The 22765-nt window shown below is 52.8% G+C and overlaps 1 protein-coding gene and 1 long non-coding RNA gene across 3 annotated transcripts in view; one reads left to right on the top strand and one right to left on the bottom strand.

The window, feature by feature from the left end:
* Positions 1-22765, top strand: part of ZFHX3 (zinc finger homeobox 3) — a 191335-nt gene that overhangs the window by 37212 nt on the left and 131358 nt on the right. Inside the window, exon 2 of one of the 2 annotated variants that reach the window (XM_077309607.1) lies at positions 9587-9993. The gene's annotated coding sequence lies outside the window, so the exon portion shown is untranslated. Of the gene's footprint in view, positions 1-9456; positions 9994-22765 lie in introns of those variants that run through there. The other variant, XM_077309608.1, reaches the window with a different exon arrangement.
* LOC143823364 (uncharacterized) lies at positions 10523-14025 on the bottom strand. Its single transcript, XR_013226471.1, has 2 exons — positions 13575-14025; positions 10523-11813 (listed from the first exon to the last, which is right to left on the bottom strand). It is a non-coding gene; the product is annotated as an uncharacterized LOC143823364 (long non-coding RNA).

The raw sequence follows: 22765 nt of genomic DNA on the forward strand, positions 1-22765 counted from the left end.
GGAGGGATCGCCAGGGCATGAAATTGGGGTCACTGTGGGTGGGCAGGTAGTTGTGAGTTCCTACATTGTGCAGGGGGTTGGACTAGATGACCCCAGACGTCCCTTCCAACTGCATGGTTCTTCATTCTAATGTCCCCATGACCCACCCACTCGCAGGGGCTGTGGGTATGGGCAAGTGAGTCACCCACGGTCCTATACTTTTCTTGGGACAGAATCCCCTTGTGGTCAAGGCCACCTTCTTTCTGGCTCATTGGGGACAGCAAAATGGCGGAGTGCTTTGGAGCTGCTAACCTCTCTGTAACCGCACTAGGGATGAGCTCTGCCTGTTTTCATCAGAGAGGCAGCTGGGCAGTTTAAGACCAAGCTTAATTTCTTCTGAAGACGGTAGCACTCCAGTATTCTCTACTGATGCTTTGTTCTCTCCTGTGTGGATTCAATACAATCTACCCGCAGGACCAAAGGAGGAAGACTTGAGGGCAGGCAGCTGAGCCATGTGCTGCAGGAGTGGGCGCAATAAATGTACCTGGAAATGGGGGAAGGGGAGGCCCTGCACCCAGAGCCGGGCTACTGCCAAGGGGGAAAGATGCTGGGGGGGAAGGGCCAAGTAGATTCTGGGTAATATTTTACCAATTTGCTCTTTTCTTGTGCCTTTAGAAATTCTAGCTGCTTCCAAATGGAGGTTTTGCCTTTCAAACCAGAGTGCTTTTTTCTTTTTTGGGGGGGGGGGGAGCATCCACATGACCATGCTCTCATAAGGGCCAGAAACAAGCGTGGGAAGGGACTGAATGGTGCGGCAGGCGAAGGGGGTGAAGGGAGAGCGGCTCTCCCCACCATGCTGCTGGATTTCCTCCTGGGGCTCACGGCCCTTGTTTGCCAGTCCAGCATGAGCGCCTCCCCCGCCCCCCCCCCCCCCCCGGCCCCAGCGCGCTCCCTAAGGAATCCCAACGCTCTCGGCATGGTCCCTGGGGCCACAGTGAAGTGTCCGGGCCAGGCCCAGCAAGTTCTCAGGAGGTGCAGAGTTTGGCCAGAGTCCGCGTGATTGACAGGGGGCCGGGTGTTCACAGAGACATTATTTAAACATGTTGAGATATAAGAGATCTTCCGCACTAATTACTCGGAAGGCTGCATTAATCACAAGACACTTTAATACTCGATCAATACCAGCATTTGTCAACGGCCTTGTAAATCACCTCCCCTTTGCCTCTGCTGGGGAGCGGCCGGAGGCTGGGGTGGGGGGGGGGAGGCGAGCAGCCCCAGTCCTGCCAAGGGTCAGCTGGGCGGACTATGGGCAACTGCTGGGGGCGGGGAGGCCATGCTGGGTGGGCTGGAGTGCGCTCCTTGGACAGAGGGCCTGTGGGCTCCTTGGGTTCCTTTGGTCCCGGGCCGCTTCAGAGGGAGGCCCCGCGTTGTGTCCTGCCCCCTCTGGCTCTTTCCGCTCCACGGCAGCGTTTGTATCTCTTGAGTTTATTTGTGGCCCCTGTCATGCTGCTGGGGCACGGGGGCAAAGGGGCCTGACACTCGGTGCAGGAAAAGGCTGTATCTGGAATCCATCTTCCAGGCGGCCAAAGAATAAAGATTCATGGCAGGACAGCCATGCCTGACACCTTCCCAAAGACATATGGCGGGTGCCAGTATTTATGGCGGCCCAGAGTTCATACAAGTGCCCCCTCCACACACCCGGAGACATCCTAAAAAGCCCATCTCCCATCAGGTAAGGCAGATTTATGGCGATGCCTGGCAGAGGGGGTCAGGTGGAGAAAGCAGGAGCTTCTCCCTCCCTCCCTCCCTCCCTCCCTCGGAAAGCCTGGCTTCTCCTAGATGGGCTGAGAGGAGGGCTTGCTGACCACAGCACGGCCACAGCAGGAGGCGAGTGTGTGGCAGAGGGAGGGAGGCCACCAGGCAGGCTCACCCCACAAAGGGAGGGCTTCCTCCCACCCCTCCATTGCCCACTCCCTGTCCAGAAGTGGGCTCTCCAGCTTCTTCCCAGAAGTGCCTCCCAGGGTGGGCTGCTCTCCTTCCAAGGCATTTGCCAACAAGCTTCCTTTGGCCAACCCCAGAGGCTGTCCAGCTGGCCTGTCAGAGTCAAGAGGCTGTGCTGGAAGAGGAGCACAGCAAAATCCAGAGGACTGGGAGGCCAGCAAGGCAGCGTGCACTGGGGGCTGGTTGGCCTGGAAGAGGCCAGAGCTCTCCTCCTCCAGCTCAACAGAGGCTTCCCTTATCCTCCTCAGGCACTTGCCATGGCCCGATGGCTGGAGGCGCCCTAGAAGACTCCTGCTCCCAGTCGTGTGGAGGGAGCTTGCCGTGTGCCCTTCAGTCAGTCACTCTCCCAGCTTAACCCACCTGCAGAGACCAAGCCCTTCTGCCCTCCGGTGCTCTTTCTGGCCACACACCCAGCAGACGAGGCCCCCCAGGCCACCTGTTTGCCCCCGGTCTTTCTCCCTCCTCAGCCGTGCCTTCTCTCCCACCGAATTGCCTGCGAGGTGAGGCTCTGTTGCCACCGCAGCAAGCGTTCCTGGCAGGCCCCGATCCCCACCGGCCCAGTAGGGGCCGAGGAGCCGCTCTGAGCTTCTCCGCCCTGGGCCGCTGGACGGCAGGCTGAGGCACGTGGGGAAGGGGCTGCATGGGCAGGCCGTGGGCCTCCTGGCCGTGGCCGTGGCTGTGCTGGAGATCTGGCGTTTGCCCTCCACAAGGCTGCCGTTCCGTTCCGTTCCCCGGCCTCCTTTTTCCCTGGGCTGCCCGGAGGTGATCAAGGCCAACGGCTGCCTTGGAGCTTCATAAGCCTCTCCGTTTATTCGGAGTCATGATTCTCTGATGCGGCGGCCTGTGCTTCTCCTTGGGCCGACTAATCCCTCAGCGTGACTGGCGGAAGCCGCAGTATTGATTTCTGTGTCTCTCTAAACCTCAGTGGTGTTCGAGGCTTGTTAGACATCTGAAGGAATATCCAGCGGGCTCTGGGGGCAGTTTGAGAGCAGAGCTCAATAGGCGGCACTTGAGAGGAGTTCCTACGAGGCGGCTGGGAGAGGGAGCCAAGAGAAAGGATTACGGGGGGCGAAAAGGCTCCTGCTCTTAGCAGAACTCCTGGAAGATTTAGGCCAGCCTGGCCCTGGCCTCTCCCTCCCCACCCCCACCTTTGCCTCTCTGGCTCTGGGCAGCTGAAGGGTGGCGGGGGGGGGGGGGGAGTCCTCAGGGCAAGGCATGCCTGGGGCCAGGAGAAGGCCCAGTGGGTTGTGTGCTGCCCCAGAGGAGGGCCTAGGGCTGCTCCCAGTTTCCATCTCCACGGTGCTTTCGCCTGCCAGGCTCTTGCACAGTTTGCTTTCATTCCCAAGTAGCAAAAGAAGTTTCACATTTCTTTGCCCGAAGAAAACTGAGGCCACTGAGACCCTCCAAATCCAAAGGCAGAATTTGGCCTGCTGCCAGGAACAATCCCACCCTGCTGCCCTTCTTCCCTTGGCCAGCAAACAGCAGGGGCTCCTGCCTCTGCATTTTCTGTGCCCCCGGAAGGTGATCCTGGGGCCCTGAGGGGCATGATCGCTAATCACGGCTAAGGTTCCTTTCCTGCCTGATTCAGCCTCTCTTTCTCCCATGAATAATAGATCCATCCTCTTCTAGCTTTACAGTGCCCGAGGGCAAGGTTCAGGCCATCTGTCAGATCACTACCACAAGGAAGTGGGCACCCTGCAGTCCACCCCCCACACTGCCCTGCTCCAGGAGGGAAGGGGCTGCTGGGGGCACTTCGGCAGACCACCCCTCCTGAAGCAGCAGCTTTGCTACGGGGGCCAGCATTTCATCAGGGCCCTGCCAGGATGTAGCGTGGCAATGGCCACAGAGGCACTGTGGTGTAGCCACTGCCGGAGAGGCCGTTCATGCCTGAGTGTTGCTAATGGAAGCACTGGGGCTTGCTGTTGTTCTCTCCCAGGTGTGCTTGCAAAGAACCCATGTAGGGCGGGGGAGGGTCAGAACTTGTCCTTCAGTGAGCCCAGCGGTCTCCTGTCTGCAGCAGGCCGAGGTCCGGGATCAAAGGCACCCCCTCCCCCACCCCATTAACAGCCAAGATTGCAGAATGTGCCACCAGAAGCAGCACAAACTCCCAATCACACATTTGATTTGTTCCCTTTGATGGCGGTGCGTTAAAGCAGAAGCAGTTGTCTTGCCCTGGCTTTTATCTCCTTGATCCCTGGGCCTGTTCTGTCCCCCATTTCAAATGGGAAGGAAGGAAGGGAGGGAGGGAGGGGAAGGAAGGAAGGAAGGAAGGAAGGAAGGAAGGGAGGGAGGAGGGAGGGGAGGGAGGGGAGGGAGGGGAGGGAGAGGAAGGAAGGGAGTCGAGGCTCAACTGTGCAGCCCTCTTAAGCCCCTTCTCGCTGCCTCCATGTCACTTTTTCCTCTCCTGAAGGAGCTGGGCTGGTTGCCCACTTGGGGGGACATTACTTTATCTACTTTATGTAACGAGGAATAATTACTGTTAGAGCCCTAGATCATACAAAGGCATATTGAGGCTCCCCAATGATAGCAATCTTGCCAGGGCAAAGCCAAGGCCAGAGAACAGCATCCGGATTGGCTGCCCCGTCCTGCAGTGACATTTCTGCAGGTGCATCAGGAATTCTAAAGGATCCAAGTGAAAGCTTCTGTGCTAGGTGACGCTTAAGAGCTGTCCCTGCTCTGACCCATGACCCAAGCAGGACTCTGAAATCTGCTGCTCTACATTCCTGCCGTAAATAATGTTTGTTCTTCTTCCTGTGGCTTTTTAAGAAAAGCATCTTGGATAGATAAGAGAAAAAAAAACTAAAGCGAGCTTTACATGAAATGCTGAAAAATAATAATTTATTTTTATTAATTACATTTCTATACCACCCATCCAAAATGGCTCAGTTCCTTCTCTAAATTAATTAGCTCCCTCTCTAAAACAACGATGACGACAGCGACATAATAATGATCTGGTAGTCACTGAATTGGGACACTTTTCTTTCCATATCATGCTGATCAGTCCTCGATTCAAAATAACACTATACAATGATTCTGTTTTGTTCTTGACCCTTCTGTAATCCCAGGGGAAAACAGTGTAGAAAAGAAAGAACAACAGGAGATCATCAAATACCAAGGCCTAAAACAGAGTTAACAGAAGAGAGCTTCTGAGAGAAGAAGGTTACCATCATGCCAGTAATCCCTGGAGTCCCTGGAGCAGTTTCTGGAAGTCTCAAGAAACACCTGGGCATTCTGGGCATCCAGCAAATAACAGCAGCTCAGTTCGAGAAGACAGTGTTGTTTGCAACAGCAAGAATCCTGCAGAAACACTGCTGCAATTCTCAAAAAATTGGCTCAGTCTTGAATTGCAGAACCCCATCTATCTAGCAGTCAAATATCTGACAACTCATCTTAGCATTTTTGGGAGCCTACAGGAAAGCCCACGTGATTGTTCCTGTATGAGAGACAGTTTTGGAAAGCCGCAAGGGGGGACAATATAGACATATATGAAGATTAATAATAATAATAATAATAATAATAATAATAATAATAATAATAATAATAATAATAATAATAATAAAACATTTCTAAATTAATCAAGGGAAGTCCAAATCCTCTGGATGAAGAATAGGACAGCAGGTGAGGTTGGTGGAGGGGAGGGGCCTCGGAGGGTGGAAGGCCATAGACTCCTCCTGGAGGAGCCGTTTGCATCAGGAGGACGGATTTCTCTTGGCTGGGAAGCAGGAGCTCTCCAGCCACGGTTGGCAACCCTGCTTGGCATGCCCGCTGGCAGGTGTGTTCCTGGCTGTCCCTTGCATATACACCCCCCCTTCCGCCAATTTCCCCCATGCCTCTTTCCACAGGTGGGCAAGCTGGGAGCGGAGTGTTGGGGCTGCTTTCCAGCAAGGGCAGAGAGTGCTTGGCAGGCAGGCAGGGAGGTGGGCTCAGCCATGGGGGGAGAGAGAGGATGCAGAGTTAATTTTTGACCTCCCCAGGCCTGAAAGCCCTGTGGAGTTAAACAAGGACCAAATGGCCCATGTTCAGCAGTTGCATGCACATCAGCAGTCTGTGAACGGCCCGAGCGGCCCTTGTGGGGCAAGCGGGGCTGAGAGGGGACGGTGCCTGACTTGGGGCCCCAAGCAGGCCTCTAGACCCCCCCCTCCAGCTTCTATTAGCCTAAGGTGCAGCAAGCAGCAGCCAGGCAGTGCCCCCCCCCAGCTGCCGCCTCAGCCACCTCAGCCCCACAGGCCAGCGGTAGTGGTGGTGGTGGTGGTGGTGGTGGTGGGCGGAACAGAGCCCTGGCATTACTCTGGAGAAGGTGGTTGCTGTGGGAAGACAGGAGCGCAGAGAGGAGGAGGGGGGGGGGGGAACAGAAGCTAATCAGGCTGTGTGTGTGTGTGTGTGTGTGAGAGAGAGGTTCTGAATCAAATGCATCCTTATTTACAGTTGAATTATTAAGCCCTGCTTTTGTAAAAACAATAATCATGAGATTTCTCATGGCTCCTGGCCCTAGTCAAGCACGGCATGAGGCTAGAGAGGCACATTCTGCAGCATGCTTCTCTGCTTGCTGTGGGTGGCTGTGGGGGGTGGGGAAGAATCTAAAATGGCACAAAATATTTATTAACAATTCCTGTTATATGCCAAAATTCATCTTGAGGGGAATATCTGTCTGTGAATCAAGCGATATTTTTGAGGAGATTAATTGTTGTCGTGGTTTCCGCAGTCCTGTTCCCAGGCAGTCTTTGCTCAAGCAAAAGTGACCCCCTTTCAGGTGTCTGTGGCCGCACCAGCCGTTCTCCTGGATCTGGAGAGAGCATTGAGCTGTGCCATTAGCCCCTCGTGGTTATTGTGTGGACTAAGGGGCTGAAATCCTCATTCAGCTACAGAGGTTCCTGGGTAGCCACGTAGGTTCCTTGGAGAAATGACAAACCAGGTGGAAGCACAGATGTTCCTTTAGGCAAGCCAGATGTTGCCTTGACTTGGCAGTGGACAGTCAAGATCCTCTTAGGGTTTGGGCCAAGCCACAAGTCCCTAGGCCTCCATCCCAGAAGGCCCAGAGACTCTGCAGAGTGCTACCACTGGGAGAAGGCTCTCCCCTGCAAAGCACTTTCACTTTTAAAGGGGGAAATACATTTTTGTAGTTTTATTGATTTTCAATATTGTACAAACGCAAGCCATGTAACGTAATAACACAGAAGAAGATACAGCCATTGAAAAACAATTACAGATCAAATGCCCAGTTCCTTTAATCAGACTGCAGAAACCAGCTGCTTTTGCTGGGTTGGGGAATGCAAAAGACCTTGCAGAAGGAAGGAGAGCCCTGAGAGTCCAGTGCAGCCTTACTGTCCTGAGGGCAAAGAGAGTAGCCTCCTGGGGGTGTCCCAGTGGGCCTGTCAGTGCACTCTACTGTGATCAAAGCAGGTGTGGGCATTTTTAAGAGGTCAGAGCAGCGAGAAAATAGACCACCAGCTTTGCCTTGAGAAACAAAATCCTAATGAAAGGCAAAGGCAGGACAGTCTGTCCCGGAGCCTCCTGTGAGGAGCCCTCATTCCTGGCAGGGAACAAAAGGTGTTTCCTCTTGGCCTGGCACAGGGCATAGAATTTAGCAGGGTGCTAATTGTAACCAGACACAAACAGGGACCTCAGTATGTCTGTCTCAAGACAAAGGCAGATGCCACGGCTGTCCAGCGTGCCCTGCCAGGCAAGCAACTAGGCACCCCTGTGCGGGACAGCTGGCGAGGGGGTGAGGGTTGGCTGCAAGCCAGTTTTTAATACAATCGTCCTAAAAGAGGGACAGTGATGGAATCCTGTAACCAGGCCCCCTCCCCACTGTGCCATTCATGGGATGCCGCTGGTGGTCACCACCCACCCAGCCTGCTCCTGGCCAGCCAGCCAGCCAGCCAGCCAGCCAATCCCCCCCCCACCCCATGTTGTTAGTTCAGATAAAAATGGCTTGAGAGAAGGGGCAGGAGCACTTCCTCACTCTGTTCAGGGCCCTTTTTCAGTTTTCCAGAAATCACAGGGAGTACTGGGAACATGAAATATGAAGGGGGCATTCTATAGACACATAAGGCTTTTAGTCCAAGTGGCGTTTCTGCCTAGGAGACCAGATCTTCACGAGGGGAGCATGCAGGGCTCCCATGGCATTTTGGCAGTAGCATGCCTTCTGTGGTCCTTTTGAGTTGACCGCATGGCTGATCTTTTAGTCTCTCCCTCAAACCACTGTGACACACATCCACACAGATTGGGCGACAGGTAGCTAATTGCTCTGCCTTGCTGGGGGTGAGGAGGATCAGAAGGCGGTGTGGCAGACATTCCGTTGGCCACTGAGCTCTCCAGGCAGCAAAAAATAAGGTACATGTGCGAAAATAGCACAGGATGCATCAGCCTGCAGTTTTCTCTGGGTATTCTACAATTTTGCTTATAGAAAACTAAGGCATTGATAACTTTTAAGCCTATAAATATGTGAACTGTTTAAATGGTACAGATACCATGCGTTTTATGTTGCTACAGCAATTAGATTAGGTTTGATAGGAAAAGATTTGCCCCTCAGCACGTGAGGCTGTACAGGGGGGGGGGTATGTCGGGGGGCTGCCTTTAAAGAGCCACTGGAATCCTGGCACCAGAGAGTTCCATAGCGGTTGCTGCGGCAGGGCCTGCCAGCGTTTCTGTGGTCCTGGGAGCCTCCTGGCCGCTGCGGCTCCTGCTTGGCGGGTAAGAAGGGCTGGTCCAGGGCTGGCTGGCTGGCTGGCTGGCTGGCTGGCTGGCAGGGGGTCAAGTAGGGATGGGTGGCCTGATACCAAACAGAGCAGGAAACGTGAAGGTGAGAAGTGGCTGGGCTGACTCAGGGGGGCGTCTTGGCCCAGCCCTTGAGGGGAAATGCAAAGGGACCTGTGGGCGGCCAGCAGTCAAAGCTTGCATTGAGAGGGAATTCAGGGATCCCTTCAGTGACGGAGAGATCCTGACTCTTGGAGATAAGTGCTGGGACAGGGATCCTCAAACTCATCCTTGGGTAGGCCCCGGTGTGTCCAGGCCAAGGAGCAAATGCCTCACCACTGACTCTGAAGGGGAAGGGGAATATCTGGTAATATCTCTTTCTGTTTTGTTTTGTTTGTTTTGTGTGGTTTGAGGGTCTGCTTAAAGGTGCATTAAATTTGCACATAGCCAGATGCTTGAGGATGGAATTCTGTATGTGGGCCTACCCTTGTCCTTGACCCAGAAACTGCAGCTGGTGCAGAATGCAGCTGCTAGGGTCCTCACAGGAGCACCATGGAGGGCCCCCGTCCAGCCTGTGCTGAGGCAGCTGCATTGGCTGTCGGTTGTTGTGTGGATCAAGTTCAAGGTTGGACTAGATGACCCTGGAGGTACCTTCCAACTCTATGATTTTATGATCCTATGATGTGGGGGAGTCTGAAAAGGACACCTCTGGAAAGTGTTGCGAATACTACATGTGTGCAAGACCAGAAAAAAGGGGGGGAAGCTAAGGCAGACATGTGCTTAACCAGAGGAAACAGACCAATAAATGGCAGATTACAGGTTTTATCACCTGCTGCCCAGGTGACCCAGATCACTGGCGCTGAGGCGTATGAGCAAAAGACTGATATCGATCCCATTTTTCCTTTTGCAGGCAATGAACCAGAAAGATGCCCACCGTCTTGGACAAGAGGCAACAGTTCCTCTCCCCAAATGAACGAGAGGGGGGCCATGGTGTCGCTGCGTTTCCATCTCCATGGCCGGGTGAGGTAGGGGAGGCTGGTTCTTCTTAGTTCTGTGCCTTCAGCCTACTAAGAATCGTTGTGGATGGTTGTCTTCAGAAGCGCCAGGGGAGCAACCAGGCATTTCCAGGTGGAACAACCACCCAGGATTCAAGGACATGTTTCTTTGACTGCTGGAGACTTTGAAGCAGTACTTACCCAAAATGTATAGGATAGAGTGGATCGCAGACTTCTCGCAAGATGGAACTTTGTGAAACAATTCTTGGGCTTTCATCAGCTGCGTTTTAAGGTACAGATATGAATCCAGAAGTTACCCAAGGTATGTACTTGCCATATTCTAAGCTGATGATGTGATGTCTGGTAAGAAGTCTACCAACCCCCAGGTGGGACCTGGGGATCCCCTGGAATTACAGCTCATCTCCAGGTTATAGATATTGGTTCCCCTGGAGAACAGTTGTGCTTCGGAGGGTGGACTCCAAGGCCTCATCCCCCACTGAGGTCCCTGTTCTTTCCAGGCCCCATCTTGAAACATCCAGGAGCTTCCCAGCCTAGACCACTGCTGGGATAGGGAGAGATCAGCTCCTTGATGCCTGGAATATTATTGGGGGGATTTAGAATAATCATGTTTTGACCTAATTATATATGATGTTTTTATGAAGTTGTTTATCTGCCCTGAGCAGGATTGGAAGGGTGGGCTAGAAGAATAAAGAATTGATTGATTGGTTGATTGGTTGATTGATTGATTGATTGATTGATCGATCGATCGATTGAAATCTGGCACCCCCCCTCCCCCCACCTCCCATCAGTATCCAGGGGAAACCAATGGCTAAAGAGTGCTTGCCATGACAGCTGATCATTGCAAACTTTAATCCGCATTGCGCAGTGCAAAAGACTTTGGGGGAAAAAACCCACCACCCAAATGCCAGTGGTTTCTTATCCTGTAAACCATGACAAACTTTCAAAGTGAAACTGTAAAAGTCAGAACTTTGAAAGGAGAAACACTGCAGGAATCAGGGTTCTCTGGACACCTGCTGCAGAAACCTTTCTTACCCAGGAATACACCACATGTGTTCAGAAGACCAGAGGCGAAAAAGATAAGAGGAGGCGATGACAGAACGGTTGTTGTGGACTCTTGAAGGGGCAAGCTGCTAACACTGTAGGCAGTGTGCATGAGTTACGTTGTCTATATGGAGACATACGTTCGGTGAAGCCAGAAGCGTCTAATACCTAAGAGGGTGAGCATCACCTTTGGCAAGGATGCAAGACTGAGGAACAAAAATGTAGTTGGTTTGGGTGTAAACATACAGCTCATGATTGGAAACATTATTTTGATACAAGATCAGCTCCAAAGAATCAACAAATAATAAAATGCATGCAGTCTGGGAAGCATAAAACAATCAATACAGATGAAGAAGGCAGATGAGAAAAGTATCGTCTCCAGATTGTGTACCAGTTTGCTGTGATGGTATCACTTTGCTGTGCTCTGGTTTAGCCTCACTTGGAGTCCTGTGTTCAGTTTGGGGCACCCCAGTTGAAGAGGGATGTAGACGAACCGGAGCATGTCCAGAGGAGGGAAACAAAGATGGTGAGGGGTTTGAAGACCAATACGTATGAAGAAAGGTTGGGGGAGCTTGGTCTGTTTAGCCAGGAGAGGAGGTGACGGAGAGGGGATCTGATAGCCAAGTATTTAAAAGGCTGCCATATAGAGGACGGGGCAGAGTTGTTCTCTCTTGCTCCGGAGGGACGGACCAGAACCAGTGGGATGAAATTAATGCAAAAGAAATTCCAGCTAAACATCCGGAAGAAGTTCCTGACAGTTAGAGTGGTTCTTCAGTGGAACAGGCTTCCTCAGGAGGTGATGAGTTCTCCTTCTTTGGAAGTTTTAAAGCAGAGGTTAGCCAGTCATCTGACAGAAATGCTGATTCTGTGAACTTGGATGGTGCATTTCATTTGTGTGTCCCTCCCCCCCTCGCGCCAATAAACAGCTGTCTCTCTTGTCCATCTACCATTTCTGGAAACCATTCTTAAAAGTGTCAGCACAAATTTCCTCCACTAATGTGCCTCGTGTGGGGAGCTGCTTTCTTTCTCGGCCTGGAATCTGCTTCTCACGAAGTTCAGAAGGCTGTTTACAAGGCTGACCTGTTGGTTTGAGAGATAATTATCTGTTCTGAAAATCCCATTATCCACACAAGATAAAGGCAGGGGGGCCTGGTGGAGGGCAGGGGCACCCTTCTTAGTGGTGCTTTTCTGGGAGGACAGATCAAAGAGAAGTGCCTGCCCTGACCATGCGGGAGCAGATCTCACAGCGCAGGAAGGCTGCTTTCAAAGTGCTGGCCCTGATCTGAAAGGCAGGCCACACTTGGCCATTCTTTCACAAAACACGAAGCGCCTAAACAGAATCTCAAATGAATGCAGATAGGTCAGGCTCTCGCTCTTTCCTCCTGGTCCTTATGGGCAGCCTGAGAAAGGGCTGTGGTGACCACGCTAACCCTCCCATCTAGGCACACAAGTGGCGTCTATGTGCTTTCCCTGCCCCGCTCGCTTATTGAGAAACGGCTTGTTTTCATCCTTGCTCTTGGAAGCACGGCCTTCTTTCCTAGGCTAGGCGGAAAATGGGGAGTGGGGGGGAGCCCTTGCGCTAACAAAGAGCCTGGCTCTGGAGCGGTGAGCCAGCCAGCCAGCCAGCCAGCCAGCCTCCAGGAAGAGGGGCTCTGCCTGTGCTGATTGCCTGGGGTGATGCTAATGACGCGGAACTCCGTACTTAACATTCCAGTCAGGTCCCCACAGCTCTCCAGAGCACCAGCTCAGGAAGGAGGGCCTGACCGGCAAGGCTAGCAGAGCTTCCAAGGAGGGCTACAAGGCCCAGCCACTCTGCCTGTCTTGAGCTGATCTGACTGTCTCCCTTTCTTCCCTGCAAACAAGCAAATAGCCTCTTATTACCCAAATGTTCAGAAAGTCCCTCTTGGATTGGTGAATGCTGCCCCCTCAACCCCCAACAGACTCTTACTTGCAGAGAGAAGAGCCACTGTGGGGGATCAGAGGACTGCTCCACCCGGTCCAGCACCCTCCCTGTGCCCATGGAGTCTGAAGTCCTAGCCGTTAGAGGGTTTCTGCCTCTGGCCATGGAGGCTCCGTTTAATCACTGTGGCTCATAGCCTACTCCAGGAGTTTGTGGAATTCCCTAGAGACATTGTTTCTTCTTCTTCTGATGGGCCAAAATCCTGCACCAACCCCGCTTAGCAGATTGTGCTGCCTTCCCTTGAGGTTGGCATGGTGCATAACCTCCTAGGCTGGAAGATTGCCAGCCAGCACCCATTTCTGCCGATGGCTGCCATTTTTGAATATGTGCGTTCTCAGGAGGGGGGGGGGGAAGGGTGTGAAGCCAGGCCAGTCTCGCTGGCCCTCCACTGGGATGGGATGGCCTGAGCTGTTCCAAAAGGCCAGTAGGGCTTCTGGAGCTGTCAAGGGGTCTGCTGCCCCTCTTGTGTGGCTTGCTTGCTGCTGGGACTGTGTTGGACTCTGGTCTGCTTCCCCTAGCATGAATTTGCTTGCAGCTCCAGAGACAAGGACCAGTTCCAGCCCCCCCCCCCCCCCCGCATTTGCCCAGTGTGTTGCCCTCCTGGCTTTGTGCCGGGTCTCGTCATAGCCCTCCCACCCAAGGGGCTGCCCTCCAAGTCCTGGCAGCAGCAGTCAGCATGATTTAGGAGCTCCCCAATTCCTTTTTGGCTGAGATCCAAACTGTACGTTTGTGATCCCTTCATATCTTTCCTCTGAATCCCTTTTTAAATATCCGCAGCCATTAGCTGATCCCCAGTGTGCTCATCCGTTCCCTGCCCAGCACTGCCGGCTTCTCACTAGCAAACAAGCAAAGGAAGGAAGGAAGGCTTTGTGTCTACTCACTCGGAATGGGATGGTCCTCTCCGAGGTTGGCTCTTGCCAGAGAGCAGGGAGGTCCTGCAGTCGAGGAGCCCATGGCTGCACGTTGCCAGAGAGGCAGAAGGAAGACATCTAGCTGCCCTTCAGGGCTTCGGGTCTCCTCCTTGGCTGAGGCTGAGGCTGAGGCAAGGAATTCCCCAACATATTTGTGCAGCGGCTGCCAGAACACCAGGTCGCTCCTTGTTCTTGCAGCGATAGGTCCGCTGGAGGCTCTCCCGGAGGGCTCTGGAGCCAGATTTCTCATCCTGGCTGTTTCTTTCTGGCAGCGGCTGCTCTCCTTTCTCTCTCTCCCCCCCCTCCGTTTCGACTTTTCCTTTCTCTTCCTTTCTTCCTCTCCTGCAGATGTGTTCAGGTCTCTCTTGCCGTTGGGCTTCTGGAGAGAAAGCGAGATATCTCCCAGCAACCTTGGGCTGCTTCCTCTGCCAGGCGGGATCGCCAAAGACTCACGACTCCCTCGCAATGAATAATCAATACTGATATTGATCTGTGGGAAATGTTTGTGAATTCCTGAAAGAAAACCAGGGATGGGGACAGGGAGGCTCGTGTGAGTCGACAGGCAGTTGGAGCGCAGCCGGGGCAGAAACGCCTCGGGAGGTGGGGGGTCTTGGCGCTTCTGGGCAGAGGGCAGAGGGCAATCCGTGTTTCCATTTCTCTGCCGCTGCTTCCTCTGAAGCTTGGCCAAGCCAGCCGCTGAGAGGCTTAGCTCGGGCCACCACTTGGCTGCAGGCCAGCGGTTGGGTTCCCCTCATGCTTCCCTCATGTTTCCAGTTGCATCCATGCGGAGTCCTGCTTTTCCACAGGTTGCTCAAGGTAACCCGTAAGAGCTCACTGCACCGTCCAAATGCCTTTCAAGATCAGTTTCCTCCTTGTTATGGGGGTGGGGAAAAAGAGCAAGGAAGAGGCTGGTGTTTCAGGTCAGTGGGAGCCAAGGGCCTACAAGGCTGGGCAGGTGATTTGCAGCAGGGGGTGGGGGGAGAAAGAACGCGGCCCCTGTCCTGCCAGGCCTCAGCTCAGAGGACTCTCTTCGTTGCATTTAGACAGGAAGCAGAGGGAAATGGATCTCCCTTTCTTGGTGGGTCAGAGAAATGCATAACTTGCTCCGCATTGATGCTTTCAAGAAGCCAATAGAGCAATGCAGTAGAAGAGCAGAACCTGCCAAAAGATATGCCAAGGCATGGCACTGGAGAGGCTCCCCCACCCCAGGTGGGCCCAGGGAGGGTCTCCCATGGCCCAGGCATTGCGAGGCCTGTGTGGGAGGCCTGCTTCTCTGTCCTGCATTTCTGGGAAATGCTCCAAGTCATGCAAAGGAGAGTCGCTTCCTGCACCCCCCCTTCCTGCACGCAGCCATTTTGGGTTTACCACCCGCCAAAGTGGCTGAAGGATCCTGGTGACAGATGTCCTGTTGGGAAGTGATGTTCCTCCTCTGCTTCTGGGTATTCAGGGCTAATTAGGACACCTGCATTCCCCACCCCAGTTGCCCCTCTAATGCTAGGAAATCCGCACAGGTGGCCTCACTAGAGGGGCCCCCAGAGGCCAGCAGGGACATGACCCTGCCTCAGCACTGCCTCCCCTGCCTTAACGTGGCCGTAGGGACGTATCGGCTGATACGGAGGAAGAGGTTGGGTTTTCCAGTCCCCTTCCCGTCTCCTCAGGATCCCAAAGTAGTTGATGAGCAAAGGGCCGAGGGGGCTCAGGGCAGTGATTCAAAGGACTTGCCTGGGAAAGGGCTCCTGAGCGGGAAACTCTTCCAGATCACAGTACAGAGTGCCATTTGCCCATTTGGGACGCCCTGCCTCCCTCCTGCCCTGTGTCACACCTGGCAGCCCCTCTTGTGACTTCTGGCAGCTTTTGGATGCTCAGCTCAGGTTCCCCTCATGTAGCCTTCACAGACATTGTCCTGGGCAGAGAGGGAAGGACTGCTGCTCAGTTTGCATTTTGGGCATGGTACTGCTTCCCCCTCACCCACTTCACCCATGGCAGAAGGGAGGGGAGCCTGTTATTAAACGGTTTGCTTTCTTTGATGCTTTCTGTTCTAAGGATGCATCAAGATTTCTGCTGAGTAAGCCAGCAACTTTGAAAGGGGTGTTGAGAAACTGTTTGGAAAGGTGACAGTGAGGAAGGGCATGTCCCCCCCCCCCGACCCTTTTGTCACCTTCCTCCTGGCTCCATATTTGACAACATAATCCTCTGTTAGCTAACCAGGATTCCCTTTGTAAGCTAGCAATTTTGTTCTTTTATAGAACAAGTCTAGCGGCAAACAGAGGGTAGCAAAGGGAATATTGTCAAAAGTCTCTTTTCTCCCCCCCCCCCAGCTTTATTATCCTCTCTTTTTTTGTCATTTAACTCCAATTATGGGATGCTAAGTGCTTTTGGAAATTTCATTGTTAATATCTTCTTACGGTGCTATTAACATAAATCAACTTTAATAGTGTCCCGGCAAGTGTAAGAGCAATCAAAAATTCAGCACTCACGAATCATTCTGTAATTTCAGCATGAAATGTTAATAGAAATAATATCGAATACCATAAAATATCAGCAAATCCAACCTTAAATATAGGTGATAAATGACTTTCTTATCCTGAGAAGTCCTTTGGAAGCCTGCAGCCGGAAGAATCCTGTTCCTGGCCAAGCAGCCCCCTGGCCCCGTGATCTAGGAAGCCCCCCCCCCCGGCTCCCCATTGCCTCCCACATGTGGCCTTGAGAGGAGTTCTCCATTCTGTGGGAACTTCACCCTTCTGTCCGTCCGTGGCTGGGGAGCCTCATGCAGCAGCGAGGCTGTTCCAGCGGTCAGAGGCAGGGGCAGGCGGCATTGATTTCCTAGCAGCAGGCTCCGGCCCCTACCTGGCGGCCCTCCCCCGCACTGCCCAGAAGTGCTTGAACTCCATTGATGTTGGCGGAGAGAGGGAAAGGCTTCCCAGAAAAAAGGCTGCCATTGAACTGGAATTAAAGCTGTAAATATCTATCCTCTATTAATTACGTCTATACAGCTCTCAGGGGAGCCCTGTGGTGGAAGAGACAGGCTTGTGCTGCTGCTGGTGCTCAGGAAACCAGGCCAATGACTGAAATTCTACCCCCACCCGGTTCACTTGCTTCAGGGCAGCCCTCGAGCCAGAGCTGGCTGGGGGCGGGGGAGCCTGGCAGGCGGGCAGTCTGCAGGGAAGGCCAGATGGGTGGAACTGCTCCGGGGCAGCCCTTCCGGCACATGGCTCAGCTTTGCCGTCACAGAGCCCTCTTCTTCCTCAGCATGGGCTGGGTCCTATGGAACGCAAGAGACTTTCTCCCCCAAGCCTTCTGGGCAAGCAGCCCTTCGGCAAAGGCATCTTGACCACGTGCCCTGCCTGCATTTCTGCTTGCGCAAGGCAATTCAGCAAGCAGTGCCCCCCTAATGAATTTCTTTGATCAAATCCCAATAGGAGAGTAATGACCATGCAAATATGGGCCTTTTGCATTTTCTACATTTATTTATTTATTTATCATATTTATATACTGCCCTCCCTGGAGGCTCAGGCGGTTTACATTGAACTTATGAATCATACATGCAACAATCTTCATTAATAATCAAACAATAATATTAATAACATTGGTTGTAACAGTATAACAATATAACATAACAGTATAACAATATAACAGTACAACAATGCAACAGGTCCATGGGCAACATTAAAAGTGCTTGATCCTACAGTACCTCTTGTGGAATATCTTGCTCTAATCCTTAGCACAACCCGAAGAGTGACCCCCACCCACCCAACAGGGAGACACTAACCTTATTGTAACACCGACGACCGTGTTCTGTCTGTTGCCCCTCCTCTAGTCTAACCCACATTTGCTGGGGTGGGGCGAGGCTGAACCTGATCAGGAAGAGCTGAGAGTCAGGAGGGAGGGAGGGAGTGGGCCACAGGGTGAGAGAAGGTGGCCCCAGGGCTGGTCCCCTTGTTCCCTGGCAGAGCTTGAGAGCTGCAGGAAAGGCAGAAGGACTTCAGACCTAGGAGGGTTTCCTAACTCTGCATCCCTGGGTTGGGTGCTGTCGGCGTGGCGGGGTGTGTGTGTATCATTTCTGTATTCTGTCCCACTCTGAAAGACACAGAACCTGCTCAGAGGAGCGACAGCAATGGGAATGGCTCCCGGGAACCTCCATGGGCTTTGCTGGCTCCATGGGCTTTGCGGCTTTTACAATAAAAAGATTTTTCCACCTGCCCCCCCCCCTCCCTTGGTGCTGACTTCTCCGTGTTTGTCCAGCTCTGTCAGGGCTCTGTGGGACAGTTCTGCCTTGTCAGAACCACCCAGAGAAGAAGCTCACTCCGCTGGATACCTGGGGCTCACAGCACCCTGGGAAATTGGCCTGGCCGTGAAAGGTGCTCCCAGGCTTGGATGTTGTCCTTCTGAGAGGTTGTGGGGAGACAGGTTGGTGCCTCAGCAGACAAGAGAGCATCTCTCAAGTACTCAGTAAATCTGGAAGGTCATCCTTGCAGGTCAGCTCTGGCCCGTGCGTGGTTTAAAATGGCAGCTATGCAACCCCTGCAGAAGAAAAGCTGCCCACTGGACCTGCTTGGGCATCTCTTGCCTGCTGCTCTGCAGGCCAGCGCTGGCCCTGCCCAGTGGTGCTACTGAATGGAGGCCTACCCGCCTGCCACCCAACGCTCCCTGCCTGCTCTGCCATCAAGGAGGCATCTTGTGTGCTTGGCAGAGTGAGCTGCCATAGTCCCAAACCGCCAAAGAAGCAATCTTTAACCCCGTCAGATTTGATAATGGGATGTCTGTTGATTGACATGCTCAGAGGGAGCGTAGTAGGGCCTTTTCATTCCCACAGAACATTGTAACCTAGCTACCTTTGGAAAGAGGCACTTGACATTTGCAAAAGCTTATGGGGGGCTTCTTGAGTCCCCAAATTTACAATAGACTTAATTTAAAAGTTAAGCCAGGGATCAGTTGCTTCGTCTGGAACTGGGTACCCAGGAGGGCGATGGAGCAAGAAGCGTCACGTGCTCCTGCGAACTGGATCCAGCCTTCACAGCCTCCTGTTGTCCTGTTTTTAATTAAGGGTATATGAATTAAAATTAGATCACCGTGATGGGGGAGGGTCATTCCTGCAAACGTTGCTGAAATGCACAAGGCAGCAGCCATAATGAGCAGGGGGAGATGGAAAGGGAGGGACACAGCTTCTTTAGCAAATCCCCTGGAAACAACAGTGCCCCTGGGAGCGTCAGGACTCCTCCAACCCAGGGCTGCCGGTCCATTCCTGCCATGGAAAAGCATGAGAGCCAAATCACAGGGCACGGCCTCCCTTCTTCTGTGGAATGGCAGGCAATGAGTTCCAGAGTGGGGCTTGTGTGTCCCAGCCGGGTCCTTTGCACGCCACCTGCAGCAGGATCAGGCAGCGGAACGTGAGCAGGCTGGGTGACTCAGATGGTCTCCTGTCCTGCCCTGGTCACCTACCCCTGTCCTGGATGGTGGGAAGGGCCTCTGGGCTTGCAGTCTCCCAGCCAGCACTGTCCAGTGGTCTCCCTACTACAGTCACCCAACCCAGGGAGCAGGTCCTTGCACTCCCTGCCCTGGGCAGGGTCATGGGAAGCTTGGGGAAGCACAGTCCTCCCCCTGGAATGGGGTGAGCCACAGTACTCTCTTACAGAGGGACAAGCCGGCATCATATTTATGGTATGGACTTGTTAATAACAGCTATGTCTCACTTAACTGTACTGTGCCCTGGGCGACTTGCAGTTTAAGATGCTAGGAGGAGAAGGTGAGCCAGGAAGCCAAGCACCTCCAGTGCGCACCATGCAGAAAGGGCTTCCAACTAGCTGGCTGGAGAAGCCTCTCAACCGCGCAGGGAAAAGCCCAACGAGGCCAAGCCTCCCCTGGCTGGCTGGGCTGGGGGCTGGCTTTCCCTCCCTCCCTCCCTCCTTCATGTGGGCTGTAAGGCCAAGGTGGTCCCCCCACAGGCAATCTAGGGTCCCAGCCATGTGTTCTGCCCAGGGCCCAGAATCACCCCACCTACCCAGGACGTATGTCACCTGGACGTGCAACACATTCGTTTCCTCTTTACCTTGTTGCTTTAGAACTTGGTCTGTTGCTGCCTCAAAGTGACACAGCTCCCCCCCCCCCCACAACCGCAGCTTCAGTGTAGGTACTTACTTTGTATTTTCCACAATAAAAACAGGTGCAAAGAAGTAATTTGGTTTCTTTGCCTTCTCTCCATATTCCTTAAGCAATCCTTTTATTCCTTTGTCATCCAAAGACCCAGCAGCCTTCTTAATGGGTTTGCAGCTCCTGGTGCATTGAAGCAATGCTTATTGTTTGTCTTGATGCATTTGGCCATTTGCTCCTCAAATTCCCTTTTGCCTGACCTGGTGTCAACTTCCGCTTGTTTTGCCAGAGCCTGTGTTCCTTTCTGCCCTGCATTGCGGGGGAGGTTGGACTAGATGGCCCCTTCCTTGCCTGGGAAGCCTTCCTCCTTTTGCCTCTATGGCTTCCTTTTGGGCTCGGTGGGGGCTTCCTGGTTTGAGGCCTGCCTTTTGCCTGAGCCTCAAGGAGCGTCACTTCCAATTGTTCCCAGGCTCCCGGGAGGGACAAGCTTCGTTCTCAGACTAGTCTCCTGATTTTAGCAAAGTTCCCCTTTTGAAATCTGGTTGTCAAACTCCTGGGCCCAAAGTGCGTCATCTCATGTGTGTGGCATGGGCCTTGGCTTAGGCCGTACAGCAGGGTGAGCCCCATTGGCACTAGGAAATGATCTTTAGGATCTGGGACTCTTGAAACTCAAATGGATCTCCAAATGATTATTGATGCCGAAAAAATTACTTGAGCATGAATTCTCTTAAGGTCTTAGAAGTGCCACGTGCATCAATCTACCTAGGGAGGGAGAGCTGCGGTGTTGGAGCCACGACCCTCTCCAGCATTGTCGCCCTCCAGATCTCAGAAGGTGGGGGCTCTGGAGGTGACTGGAGTGGTTGGGTCGGTTCCCATGGGAACAGGCAGACTTGAAGATATGGTGGTCCCAAGCCATGTAGAGCTTTAGAGGGCAATACTAGGACAGTGCGTTGGACCGAGAAGCAAATTGTGAGCCCATGTAGATGGAATGTGACTGGAATAATATGATCCCTGTGACCCATTACACTCCATGTTCTGGCAGCAGCATTCAGTACCAACTTTAGTTTCCAGGCAGTCTTCAAGGGCAGTCTCATGTTCCGCACATTGCAGTAATCTAATGTAGATGTTATCAGGACAATCCCCTTGGGGCCAAGAACACCCTTCAGCTGCAAACCTTCTCCTTCTGGGGAAGTTCAGCCCTTTCCAGAAGAGGAGGCCTCTTCAGACTTCCTGGTCACAGATAACCCAGTGTTGATTGCTGAAGAGTTGTCATTTCAAGAAGGTGTTCCACACCTGCTCTCCTGGATACATTCAGGCATATCAGCTCAGTCATGCTGCTGTTTGTGACTGCTCAGCCCTGGGCTGAGGAAGCTCCAAGGCGACCAAGACCCACCCCACCTCCCCTTAAGGGGTCCTGAAGTGGCCAAGGAAGACTGCCTCATCAGCGACTCAGGACGGAGGACGGCTTTGCTCTGAGGGCACCCCCTGCTGGTCAGTGTCAGCACTGTTGGTTATGTGATGGGAAACGGCAAATGGAAAGCAAAACGAATCCTTAATGATTTAAAATTGTGAAAGAAAAGGCACATTTGAAAAGCTGGTGGGGCAGAAGGTAGCTCCAAGGGAACAGCTTGTGGTGACATAGGAAGCAGCCTCCCTAAGCCGACTCTCTGGGCTGGGGGGGGGGGGATGCCAAGTGTTGGGCTGGGCTGAAGGGCCTGGTCTGTGACGGGGAGCCAGCAGGGCTGTGGGCTCAGTTGGTGCATGGCCTCTGTCAGGACTGGGCTGGTGCTTGTTCCAGCCATGCTGGGAGAAAGTGCTAGGGAGAGGCAGTTATGCGGCGCACTTCACTGGCTAGATGACAACCCCCCCCCCCCCGCCACAGGATCCCTGGCAGAGATGGGGATCGGAGCTGCATCCAGGGCCGGTGGGCATGTGGCAGTCTCGTGGCTTGGAGTATGGCTCCTGCCACCGAGCACCCTGATTCCCATGGCCCCTGCTTCTGTTTCTGCTGTTTCCTCTTGACACAGGAGCTGCCAGGTTGATAGGGAGTCCCCCTCTTTGGTATGCAGCCAGTTATTAGGGTTAGCTGGAAGAATGTGCATTTATTTACTGAGGGTACTTTATAAATCAATACCTTGTTTTTGAACTCAGGTCAATAGGAATAACTCAGAAACACAACAAACGTATGAGAGCAGCCCTAAAACAGCACTTTCAGCATATTGATTTTAGAAGAGTGTCTGTTCCTGGTATTATTCACATGAACTTGAATATCACAATGAATGTGTGGGTGTCCTTAAGTATATACAGTGAAATGAAACAAACAATTTGAACATGCCATTTGGGGGACAATGCAAAAATGAAAAAGTCATGAGGTGCAGCTGGGTTAGCCTTGTCCTCTTCTTGGTGCTGCCCTCAGAGGGACATGCAGGACGGAGAATGTAATTTGAATTCCACTGTGTAAGCCTCCCTCCAGTGACTGGAGACCTGCATGCATGTGTGTACACACACTTGTGAAGTTAATCAGCATTCAGCCAGTTACATGCAAGGGGTACCATGCCTGGGATGTTTTTGTGATATTAAGCATGCTTTCTGATGGGCATTTAGCCAGGCAAGTTTCAACAGCATGTTATTTTGAGGCTGCGTCTCATGAAAGTAACACTGAGCTCAGCCAGCCTTACTTCCAAGTAAATGCACATAGATTAGGCTGCACACCCTCCATTCAGCTCTAGGTCGTTCCTTCCACCAAGTTAGAATCTGAATAGTAATTCTAGTGGTGGATTGATTAGCCACAGAGCAGGTGCAACTGAGCAGCCTAGGGTGTGAGGAGTATTTAAAATGTGATTTTATAATTATGTACAGTCAATTCTTTATGGGATATTGGGAGTCATCTTCAGCTAGGCTTAAAAGGGGAAGGAATACATGCTGCTGGAGGTAAGAATACGGGAGCAGCTGGGTTACCTGCAAACTATGCACAGGCAACAAGGATCAGCTGGCTCCAGACCGGCAGGACTGGGGTGATGTAGCAATCAAAGGCTTTCCTCCTTCCCCACAGTGGTTGCCCCTGAGCCATAGCA

The sequence above is a fragment of the Paroedura picta genome, chromosome 14 (assembly GCF_049243985.1).
Source record: "Paroedura picta isolate Pp20150507F chromosome 14, Ppicta_v3.0, whole genome shotgun sequence".
Taxonomy (NCBI): domain Eukaryota; kingdom Metazoa; phylum Chordata; class Lepidosauria; order Squamata; family Gekkonidae; genus Paroedura; species Paroedura picta.